A 12,177-nucleotide genomic window follows, 5' to 3' on the forward strand; every position below is an offset into this window, starting at 1 on the left:
TAGGCCCATCCACCTTTTTGTTGTAAGATTTGACAGGTAGAAAAGACTCTTTACCTGTAAATGGGCAAATTCTTAAAAATTATTTTTCTTAGAAGTTAAACTTTAGTTTTAGAATTTTAAGTTTTAGGAAAATAAAGATTGAATGTATCTCTTTTGGCCGTTCAAAATTTTTGATTTCTGATAATTTACTTGATTTTTTCTCGCTTCTATAAATAAGAAGAGTAAAAGGATAATTACAAATATGAGATTTAAATAAACCTTATTTCTTTGGGAAAATTTTGAATTTACTAAAGCCATTTAGTTTCTGAAAAGACTCTTGATTTTATAAAGTATAGATGTTTTGTACCAGTCAAGAAAAGAATCAATAACTTAGAAAGGGTTCTCTACAAAAAGGTATTTACCAACTCTATAATTATCATCCATAACTCTTAAATGAGCCAATGGTTCACCCCATCTAATAAAATTTTCTTTTTTCACAATGTAGTTAAACATATTCAAAACTTAAAAGATAATGAGTCTCATCATGAGCTTGTTTATCATGATCACAAGAAAATAATTTAGATTGATATTACCAATACTTCATATCATAACAGGGTAATACCTATTGATTGAAACAATCAAAAGACAAGGGGTCTCATCACGAGCCAGCTTGTTCAGTTTAAATTACAACCAGTGAATGACATTGTTACCATAAGGTCACCAAGCCTGGACAATGGCTTTTAAGTATATTTAAAGTAAAAAAGTACCATAGAAAAGAGACAAATTCCAAGTAAAAGGAAGTTGAATGAAATTCTGATTAAATTTTTAAATTAGGAATCAATTTCAGATGGGACTATGAACCATTGTTGGCTAAAAGATAACCCTATCGAGGCTATGAACGTCTGTCGGCAGCAGAGGCTCTATTTATGATAAATGAGTAAAAATCTATAAAGCCAATTTTAAGAGAATACCTACTTTATCTTTAAAAATCTAAGTATTGACTGATACATACATTTATGTTTTATCACCTAAAGATTTGAGTAAGAAAAGAAGTGACACAGGTAAATACTTTATATTCCATAGAAACACTTTTTAAATTATGAATCATACAAATTCTTATTTTTTCACAACTTTTCTTATTTTGAAAGTTTGAGAAATGTGAAGGAAACTAATCAGAGATAGCTGGTTCTCCCAAGTGAATCGCCAATTTTTGTGCTCTACAACCGCCCCGCACCCCCCCCCCCCCATTTTTCTTATATAGAGTAAAAATAGGAACCTTTTTAAAATAAGTTCTTCCCCCCTTTGTGAATAAAATGCCAACTCTTAGAAAAGTTTCACTTTTCAAGAAGCCCTTTTTAACCTAAAAACATATTAAACTTCTCATCGCAAATCGCCAATCGCGTGATTCCTTAGTAGCAAAGATAAGCACATTCAAAAAATATTGATATGCGACTTGCGATTGAACTTTGTATGCGATATCCCGATAACATATGCACATCGGAGGATTTTAAGTCAAGAGCTTAATTGTTACCTATCAAAACCCCGATACTACAATATCCTAATATTTTGATCTTGTGATTTTTCGATATCACATATCGTAGATCGCAAGGTCCATCAAACAAAGATCCATTCGCGTTATAACTTAAATATCTAAAATGACAGATTTGGCATATGTTTAATAATGTTTTTAAGTTGGATACGAGTTAGGTGAGAATGATTTAATAACGTTATCATCCCTATGCATGTAATCATGGTGTTTGTTATGGTTAATTAATGTTGAACTCATTCCTAGATCTTTTCTCACAAAGTTCAGTCATCTATTCAAATCTTTTATTTTACACAACAATTAATTGTTGTTGGTTTTAATAGGAACTCTACATAAATGATGTCCATTTGAAAGTTGATGCAGAAGCATACCAAGAAATCTATCACAGAAACTAAAAGCACAGAGATGTCTTCCATCTTTATAGATACAGTATGCGTTGTAGATGGAGGTACCATTACATGGAAAACTATCTATACTATGCTGGAAAATAAAAACCCTGAAGTAACAAACATTCGGCCAACTACTGATAGCACAGAACCGTCAGGAGTGCAGTTCAGAGACATTTCGTGCTCTTTCCTTCACCGAATAGCAGTAAGGGCTAGGCTCTTTCTATACACAAATATGATAAGATGGGTAGTAGAGAATACAGAAGTTGGAGACGGACTTATCAAGATAGCTAAAAATACAGTCTTGGGTTCTTTCATGGCCAAAGATTTACAACAAATGTACAAGCTACCCAAGGCCCGGGACATCTACGACAAACAATTTGTTGCAAAATTTGTAAAGGAAAATGAAGACTCATTGCAAATTATAAAATAATGGAGAAGAGACAATAAATTCAAACAAGATAAAGTGGGTATGTACCCCATTCCTTCTTTGGCCAACCCTTGTAATTTTGCAGCCTCTATGTTATGTAGATTGTATGTTCTCCCTAATAATTCTAAGTTCTCAATCAATTGGGTTCCTTTAATTGAGGCTTGCGTCATTTATCACGTTATGAATTGGGCAACCATTCTATCTGAGAATTTGGCCAAAGCGATTACTAAATATAACCAAACCAGGGTTGCCTCCTCCAGAGCAGTTCCCCAATTCTTCATGTCTGCATATGTCTTCGATACCATTTTTTTCTGCACTCATTTTCCAACCATGGGTTGGAAATGGACTACCAATGATCCTACTCCTATCTTCCTAAGTTATAAGCAAATGTGGGAACAAGATTATATTCCACATTTTGACCAATTATTCTAGGGATTTGTTCTCCCCTTACATCAGTTAGTTTTCAACAAAAGATGTTCGAGATTCACAAAAGAAGTTATCACATACCTCCAAGCAATCAGAAGGTATTTTATTGAAGAGCGCTTCTCTTATATCAGGATATTTGGTAGCCAAGCTTTCCCACATGTTCTCCCTATGTATGTATCGGATAAACTATTGGAAAGAGAAGTAGCATACCAAACAGTAGGAAATGGCCTCACAAAAACATTGAGGGAAATGAAGAAACCCATATGGCCAAATTTTCCCCTTTAGTTTGGGTCATTTACCCTTCTTAATTATGGCCATGCATATAAAGAGTATCATAATATGCAGTTATTAAAGCTCCCCGTTCTACCAACAAGGCCTTTTGATCCACAGAAAATAGAAAACAAATTCACCCTTTCAGTTAAGATCAGACCTGTAACTCATACAGTGGATGAGTTTGAAGATTTACTAGAATTAGCCGAGGACTTTGAGAAGATTTTGAATGCAGCCAAGACAAAGTTCAACCCAAAGAAATTCAGAAGATTCCAGGAGTTTAGAGGACAGAGGTTAGAATACCTCCCGCAAGAATTTTGGATTACTGATCGTGGAATTGAAACTAAGTCACAGAAGCAGAATAAGCCAGGCATGTCACAAGAAAAGGAAGCAGAAATAGATGAATTAGAAAAGCTCTGGGATGCATTGAATGACAAACTACAGGATGCCCCTAAGGCATCATGAACACAAGAAACCACAGGTTTTCAGACCCTACCAGCGCAAATAGCAGTAGTGACCACTAAAGGTCCAAAAACGAGTTTCCAAGATACAGAGGTAATCCCTGCATATCCAACTACTAAAATTGTCTTAAATGTAACATATATCCCTCCTCTAGATGTATTTTACATCCCTCTTCATAAAGTTCTTGTAAAAAGACAGAGAAAGTGGAGGAGAACCAAAAATCCTTCAGAACATGAATTTATGGATGTCCTATGGAAGGACACACAAATAAATCCGACTGAGCATTTGACTTGACTATCTCAATTTGTTGGAGCCTATGCTACAGCATCAATTGACAAAGCAACCAAAGTCTCAGTTTTGATTAAAGAAAAGGACGACCAGATCACACAATTACTACAATAATTAGATGAAGAAAGAGCTAGCGTGAACCATCAAGCATAGGAACAGTTGCATAAGCTGCAACAGGATATGGAAGTACTAAAAATAAGTCATGAAAATGACTTATCTGTTAAAAACAAACAGATCCAGGAGCTAAACGGTGACCTAGAAAAGTATAAGGATATTCCTACTGCAGAGGAATTTATTAATGAGGCTTTGACACTGAATACTTTACTGACAAAGCAAAAGAATCTCTTCCTCCAACATATATCAAATATCATTCCACCTATGAATACTAGTGAACAATTAACAAACATCATTATTGATCAAAGAATTGAGTTCAATGAACACAATTCTAAGATCTATGATTATATTGAGTGGTGGGATTTAGATGAAGGGAAAAGGTCAAGTCTCCCAAAGATCAATGAAAGACATAAGGATATTCTATTCACGGATTGGGACTCACAGGTGAAACAGGCCAAACTAGCAATAGCCAAAGCATTGGGTATTTCAAAAAAGCATTTTCAAAACAATAAATCACATGTTGCACACATCCAACCTCATAAAGGAGAGTGACCCAAAAACAGTTCCTGATCTTAAAGTATTATACAAGAATTGGAAGAATAAGATTCAGCTACAGAAGGAAACAATTGAAGGGCTATCAAAAATCGACTGGGAAGCAGTATGGCAACTTTTGGTCAAACCACATAGTCAGTTCGTGACCATGAATTGCTCCTTGGATTCAATACAGAGAATGTTGCCACCTTTCCATGATGTTATATTTACAGGGTAGTTGAGAACACAATTCAGGATGCCACCACAAGTCAAGACAATGTCCGACATTTGTGAGCTAAGACGCAAAGCTGGAAGCGGTGATTAATCAACGAAGACCTGAATCATTTTTAAGCAGTTTTATTTTTGGAAAGTTGGATACTAGGAACGAGGAAGGTTGTTTGAAACCTCCTCATAGATATTTTGTATATTTTTTTTTAGTTAATTAAGAATAGTATTTGAACCCTTTTCATGCATTTAGAGAAGGGTCCAGAATTTTATTAAGAACATTTACAAAGAATGCGCTATCGTAAGTTTGTAAATACCTTGATGGAATCATGGAACATGGTCTTTTCAATTAAATATATTTTTTTTATCACTGTTGATGCCCTATTGTATTCTTTGGGATACTGATTGGTAGAACATTGATTATGGCCTATTGTCACTATTCAAATGAGGAAAACAGTACACATCTGGTACTATTATCATGTTTGCTAAATCTTTGTTCTAGTATTAGTGATAAGTTTATCTTTCATGAATTATGTATGAAATATTTCATCTCTGTTTGAAGTATTAGTTGCACTATTGTACGATACTAGAATAGAGAATGTTCTGTTTTATATGTGATCATTAGAATATGCGATATGTTTTTCACAATTCTTTTGATTAACTATTTTCTCAAAGGAATCATCTTTCAATATATTAACTCTATATAGTTTGCGATTGATCTATATCATCATAGATTACATAGACATTTTTTCATATCGCATAAAACCAGCAATACCTAGGGTTAGATTAAAATAGATTTAATTCAAATTTTTACATCCTAGAATAAAGTTGTGTTAATTTCTAGTTATTCTTTTGGAAATCATCAGAAAAATTTCCACAAATCATATAAACCCAAAACGTTGGGAAACTGGTCCCATCATATCCGTCGGAGCCACTATCCCAAATGGAAAAGGAGTTGCTCTAAGTTCCGGACCGGGTGGTTATGCCCCTTATTGTTGCCATAGATTTCTGAGGCCTCAACAGGGCCTCATTCCATGCCACACCTGATAGGAAAACTTTTCATGATTATGTTCAAGGAGATTTTGGATAGGTTTGACTGGGTGATGATAAACCCTGTAAAATCATTGGAATGGGTACAGTTTTCATAAAATAGTGGAATGGAAATCAATGGCTATTGAAGGAGGTAAGGCATGTTCCAGATCTGAAGAAAAATATAATTTCAATAGGGCAGTTGGGAGGTGAAGGCTGTGTGACTACTTTTACAGATAAAACGTGGAAGGTCACTAAAGGATTCCTGGTAATAGCAAAAGGTGAAAGGGTTGGTACATTGTATTTATGCAATGGTACTTCTAATTTTGTTAATCATTTAACCTCTATAGGAGAAGACATGGCATTGTGGAATCATAGTCTTGGGAACATGAGTAAGAAGGGGATGCAGATTCTTCACTCAAGAAATTTCTTGCTAGGTTTGAAGTATGTTGATTTAAAATTCTGTGAGAATTGTGATTATGGAAAACAAAAGAGAGTCAGATTCCTCAGAGTTGGGAAAGAAAAGAAGAGAGAAAAATTAGAGCTTGTGCATACAAATGTATGGGGACCTACTTAGGTATCATCTCTCGGTGGCTCTCATTATTATGTTACTTTTACTGATGATGCAACTAGAATAACCTGGATTTATTGTATTCGAAATAAATCTGATGTATTTGATACTTTCAAGAAATGGAAGGCTTTGGTTGAAAGAGATAGGAAAAAGGTTGAAGTGTCTTAGATCAGACAATGGAGGTGAATATTGCAGCAAATAGTTTGATAGGTACTGTTCAGAGAATGGAATTCACAGAGATAAGACAGTTCTAGGAACACCACAAGAAAATGGTGTGTCAGAAAGGATGAACAGGACAATCATGGAGTGTGTAAGGTGCATGAGATTGCCTGCATGATTGCCTCTACAATTTTGGGCATATGTTGTATATATGGTTGTTTATCTAATAAACAGAGGGCCTTCAAGTTCCTTGGATGGTGGTATTACAGAGGAGACATGGACAGATAAAAAGGTAAACTACTCATTTTTAAAGACATTTGGTTGTGAAGCCTTTGTCCACATTAATAAATAAAATAGAGCAAAGCTTGAGGAAAAATCAAAGACATGTACCTTTATTGGATATGGTGTTAATGATTTTGGTTATAGCTTTTATGATTATGAAAAGCACAAAATCATTAGAAGCAGAGATGTCATATTCAATGAAAAATTTTTGTATAAGGATAAGATGCAAGAAAAGAAACAGGAAAAAGAAAACAAAGAATACACAGTGCTTGATGAGATCACAGAAAAAGTGAAGGTACTTGAAAATCATAATGATCAACAGCCAGAACAACAATAGCAACCACAACATCAACAAGCACCTCAAACACCTGAAAGTGGTGTTAGAAGACATACTAGGATAAGTAGACCCCCTTAACGATATCTCCTTCATTATATTATGTATTGTCGTTTGATTCTGGTGAACCAGAATGTTATTAAGAAGTAGTGCAGGTAGAAACTAGGAAGAAGTGGGAGCAATCCATGAAAGAAGAGATGGACTCCTTAGCACATAACTAGACTTGGTACTTAGTCAGGTTTCCTACAGGTAAAATAAAATTCCAAAATAAATGGGTTTACAGGTTGAAGGAAGAATATGGAGGTAGAAAAAGGTATAAAGCTAGACTTTTGGTGAAGGGGTTTGCACAGAAAAAGGGTATAAAATTTAATGAGATATTTTCTCCTATTGTTAAAATGACTTCAATCAAAACTATTTTGAGTCTAGTAGCAGCTGAAGATTTGCATCTTGAGTAGTTAGATGTAAAGACAACCTTTCTCCATGGGGATTTGGAGGAAGAGATATATATGCAGCAACCACAGGGATATGAGGTAAAAGGGAAGGAGAAACTAGTTTGCATGTTGAAGAAGAGATTGTATGGATTAAAACAGGCTCCAAGGTAGTGGTATCTAAAATTTGACAGGTTTATGTCTGAACAAGGTTATACTAGATGTCACTCTGATCATTGCATTTATCTCAAGAGGAAAAATGATGGCAGCTATATTATATTGTTATTGTATGTAGATGACATGCTTGTTGTAGGTTCTAACATGCAAGAAATAAATGTGCTCAAAAGAAAATTGGAAAACTCATTTGCAATGAACGATTTGGATTCTGCAAAACAAATCCTTGGTATGAGAATAACTAGAGATAGGAAGAATTGAAATTTAACATTTTCTCAGAGTGAGTACATAGAAAAGGTGTTGAAAAGATTTAATATGCAAAATGAAAAACCAGTTAGTATACCTTTGGCTATCCATTTCAAACTAAGTAAGGAGGTGTGTCCCAAGACTCGGGAAGAAATTGTTGGAAATAATACTGAGAGGGGGGGCGAATCAATGTTATCAAGTCAATTATTTTTCATTTCGTAATCAGATTTTCATATGCTACTTCAGTTAGTGAAAACGACGTATATACGCAACTATAATTAAGGAAACTCGAGTATAACTTGCAAACTTATAATTTAATTTATTCTTCAAATGTTGATCATTAATCTGTGTGTCAGAACCATATAACCAGTAACCAGGAACAGTAAAACAGAACAGACAGTCACACACAGGAACACAAGATATAAGGTGGAAACCCAATGTGGGTGACAACCAGATGTTGCAATTCGTCTCTATCTTCTTTCAATTAGAAACTTCTTTTTACAATGGATTTGTACTGGTACAGTCTTATACCAGTATGCAGGCTTCTACCTGCAGAAGGCTACAACCTTCTCTCGTTTTCCAGCTTCTCCTGGAAGGGAGCTACAACCCCCTTAGCTCTTATACTAGCTGAGGTACTAGTACGTAGGTGCTGACCTACAGAAGGCTACAACCTTCTCTTTTCTTCCAAGGACCACGTTTCATAGATTTTTAGACTGGATCCATAAACATCAAGTATATCTTCATCAACCAATCTCCTTTGTACAAACAAATACTGAATCAACCAATCACTTCTCAGAAAGATGTAACCAGAATATAGTAACAGTAACTAGAAACCAATCCTGAAACCAGAACACTGCAGTAATAAACAGAAGTAGCTAAAACATATTTCATGAGATGTACGCTACTTCAATATGCAGAACCTGCGTGCATACGCTGATGTATTAAGGCCAACCTGCATATACGTTGTTTTGAATTAATGAACCAGTGTGTATACGTGCCTCTGCTGTGCCAAACCTGCATACAGATCTATAAAAGATAATTTACCTTTTCACTTATTCAAACATCAGTTATACCCAGATTATCAGATTTATAGATCAAGTCATGCGCCAAAAATAACATATCAAAATCACACAAAGATACTACTATTCAAGCCTTAAGATCTTGACCCATCAATAGTGCTTATCCTTGCACTCAGGTTCCTCCTTGATTCAGATCCAGATATGCACCATAACCCAATGACCAATATTCCAGATCTAGCTCTTCATAAGATATTCAATACTTGAGTGAATGCCTTTGCCTAATGATCTCCTTCCCCTTTTATAGTCTTAGGCCTTACTCAATACCATGGTCCAAAACCATAAAGAATCAATACCTTGGACCAAATACTTGGGTTCAACACTTCAGATGCAATACCATGGTCTACAACCATAGGTCCAAATACCAAGAACCAAATACCATGGACTAAAAATGAATTTTCCCACATGTACACACTTTTCTATGCATGAAAGTGTGTGTATACACATACACGCCTTTTGATCGATGAACCCGCGTGTATACGCGGCTTGGTTAAGAGGAAACTACGTATGTCTCTTTTTCTTTCCTTCTGAGAACCTGAACTGTGATCTGCCATCTATGTGAGTTTCCATCAAGGACAACACCTGTGTCATAGTGCCAAACCTGTGTCATAACGCCAACAGATATGGCTTATATGTCTAAAGTTCCATATTCATCAGTAGTTGGAAGCTTAATGTATGCAATGGTCTGAACAAGGCCTGATATTGCACATGCAGTGGGAGTTGTAAGTAGGTACATGAACAATCTAGAAAAATAACATTAGATGATGGTGAAGTGGATTCTCAGGTATTTCAGAGGTACCACAAATCAAGAATTATGCTTTGGTGGTTCAAACATTTCTCTATAGGTATATGTTGATGTAGATATGGCGGGTGATAGAGATAACAGGAGGAGAACAACAGGGTATGTGTTTATTGTAGGTGGAATAGCTATCAGTTGGGTTTCAAAACTACAAAGTGTTGTTGCACTCTCAACAATAGAAGCAAAGTATGTTGCTGCTACAAAGGCTAGTAAAGAAATGATTTGGTTACAAAGGTTTCCAAATGAATTGGGTAAGAAGCAGAAGTTGGGTAGGTTATACAGTGATAGCCAAAGTGCCATACATCTTGCAAAGAACTCTAAATTTCATTCCAATACTAAACATATACAGCTCAAGTACCATTTCATACGGTCAGTGTTGGAAGATGGACAGTTGAAGTTGGAAAAGATACACACTAGCGAGAATCCTGCAGATATGTTAACAAAAGTTGTAACCAAGGAGAAACTAAGATTCTGCTCAATTTCAATTGGTCTTCAAGTATGATGAAGAAGATTAGAAACAACCAGGTCCAAAGTGGAGTCCTTGTTCAACAAATGAAGCAATGGTGGAGTTTCTATAATCAGTCTCCAAGTAGGATATTGTTGGGTGTGGAGCTTGATTATCTTCTTTATTAAGAGGTATCACTGCATCAGACCCCAATTCGTAATGTGGTGGCAATGTCTCTAGTAATATTTGCATTGCAAGGGGGGTCCAGGGGGGCGACTACAATCTTTAGGAGCCCCCCCGGCGGGGGATCGGGGGCAGTGCCCCGGAAGCTAAAATTAGATGTAAAATTGCCTTGTAAAATGTTGTAATTTTGAAGTCAATTTGGATTGTTCATTAGGCGGAGATCTGACGGTAGAAGTTATGTTTAATTTAGATTTTTTTCCCTAGAAGGCAACCCCTCACTATATATAAGGGAATTTATTGCATCTATGTAGAACTATATTCTGAGTGAGAAAGAGAGAGGAGATTGTATGAGAGCGAAGAGTGAATTACAGCGGATCTGTTGTAGGTTGTATGTTTCCAGTTTGCTGGATAATGTAAAAGGAAGGACTGGCTATTCCCCATGGATGTAGCTCAAATTAGGTGAACCATGTATATCTATGTCTCTCTTGTTTTATGTGTTTTCTTTGTTTATATTTCTGCAATATATTTTATGTGTTCCATTGCTTTATAATATGTAATTTTCTAACAACCTATTACAGAAGTATGTACAAACCCCAAAGAAGTTTTTTTGTAACTTCTATAGATCAGTGGACCATGAAGAGAAAAATTGTCGAAGTTATGAATTAATAATGGAGTGCACTGCTAATAGTTATAGACTACAAACAGAGGGACATACACATGAGGAGCGAGGCTAGCACGCTGGTCAAGGAAGATTTCAAGGATGAGGACGAGGAGCTAGTTGAGGATGTGGCCAGTTATTTGTTACAATTATGGACAAGCCGAATATTTTTCAAGATACTATCAGAATGAGATGACAACCTGCAGTTACTATAAGTCTTTTGATCATGTGATAGAAGAATTTCCTTTCCTTATTTTGAAGATGCAGGAGAAAAGAAACCATCAGCCTGGAGAAATTATCCAAATGATAATAGTTAAGCCAAGGAAGATCAACTATGCATCGAAATTGTAATGAGAAGCGGAGAGGCGACTAGAAATATAAAGCCAATGGGAAAAATGAAGTTGAAGGTACATGGGTAAGGAAAACTAGTAAAAAAACTCCTGCATTTGATATCCTGAAGGAAAAGAAAGTATTCATGGAGGTGAGGTGAAGCTTTATGGATGATGGAGCCTCAATCTCTACTGTGTAGCTGACTTAGAAGGATAACTGTGAGATGGTACCAATTGTGACAAAAGATGTGGATCCAAATATTTGAAATATTTTCTACATACTTGCATCAATTTATTAAGAAATCATAAGGTCATAGAGGGATTGCAGGAATTGATAGATTCTTGTGCTCCTAAAGAGGTACCGTAGAGTGAGATTCACGTAGTAAACAATATGCATAGACACAAGAAGCAAACTGAAAGGAAATGAGGCTTACATTGTAGATTGGGGAATATGACATGGAATAGGTTATCTTGGATCTAGGATTTGATGCCAATGTCTTGCCAAGAAAACTTGGGAATTGATGGGTAAGACGACGCTGTAGTGGTCAACCATCCAGCTGAAGATGGTGAATCAATAGAAGATCATCCTTAGGAAGATTGTTAGGTATCACAGTAGACATTGATGGAGTGCGCACTACCACTTGTTGGAAATAATACTGAGAGGGGGGGGGTGAATCAGTATTATCAGAATTTTTTTTTCATTTTATGCTCAGAAACATATACGCTACTTCGGTTAAGTGAAACAGCATGTACACGCTACTGTGTCTAAAGAAACTAGCGTATAACAAGAAAACTTATGATTCAGTA

Source organism: Pinus tabuliformis, chromosome 8 (assembly GCF_031772625.1).
Source record: "Pinus tabuliformis cultivar Carrire ecotype Pingquan chromosome 8, CPIR1, whole genome shotgun sequence".
In the NCBI taxonomy this organism is placed as follows: domain Eukaryota; kingdom Viridiplantae; phylum Streptophyta; class Pinopsida; order Pinales; family Pinaceae; genus Pinus; species Pinus tabuliformis.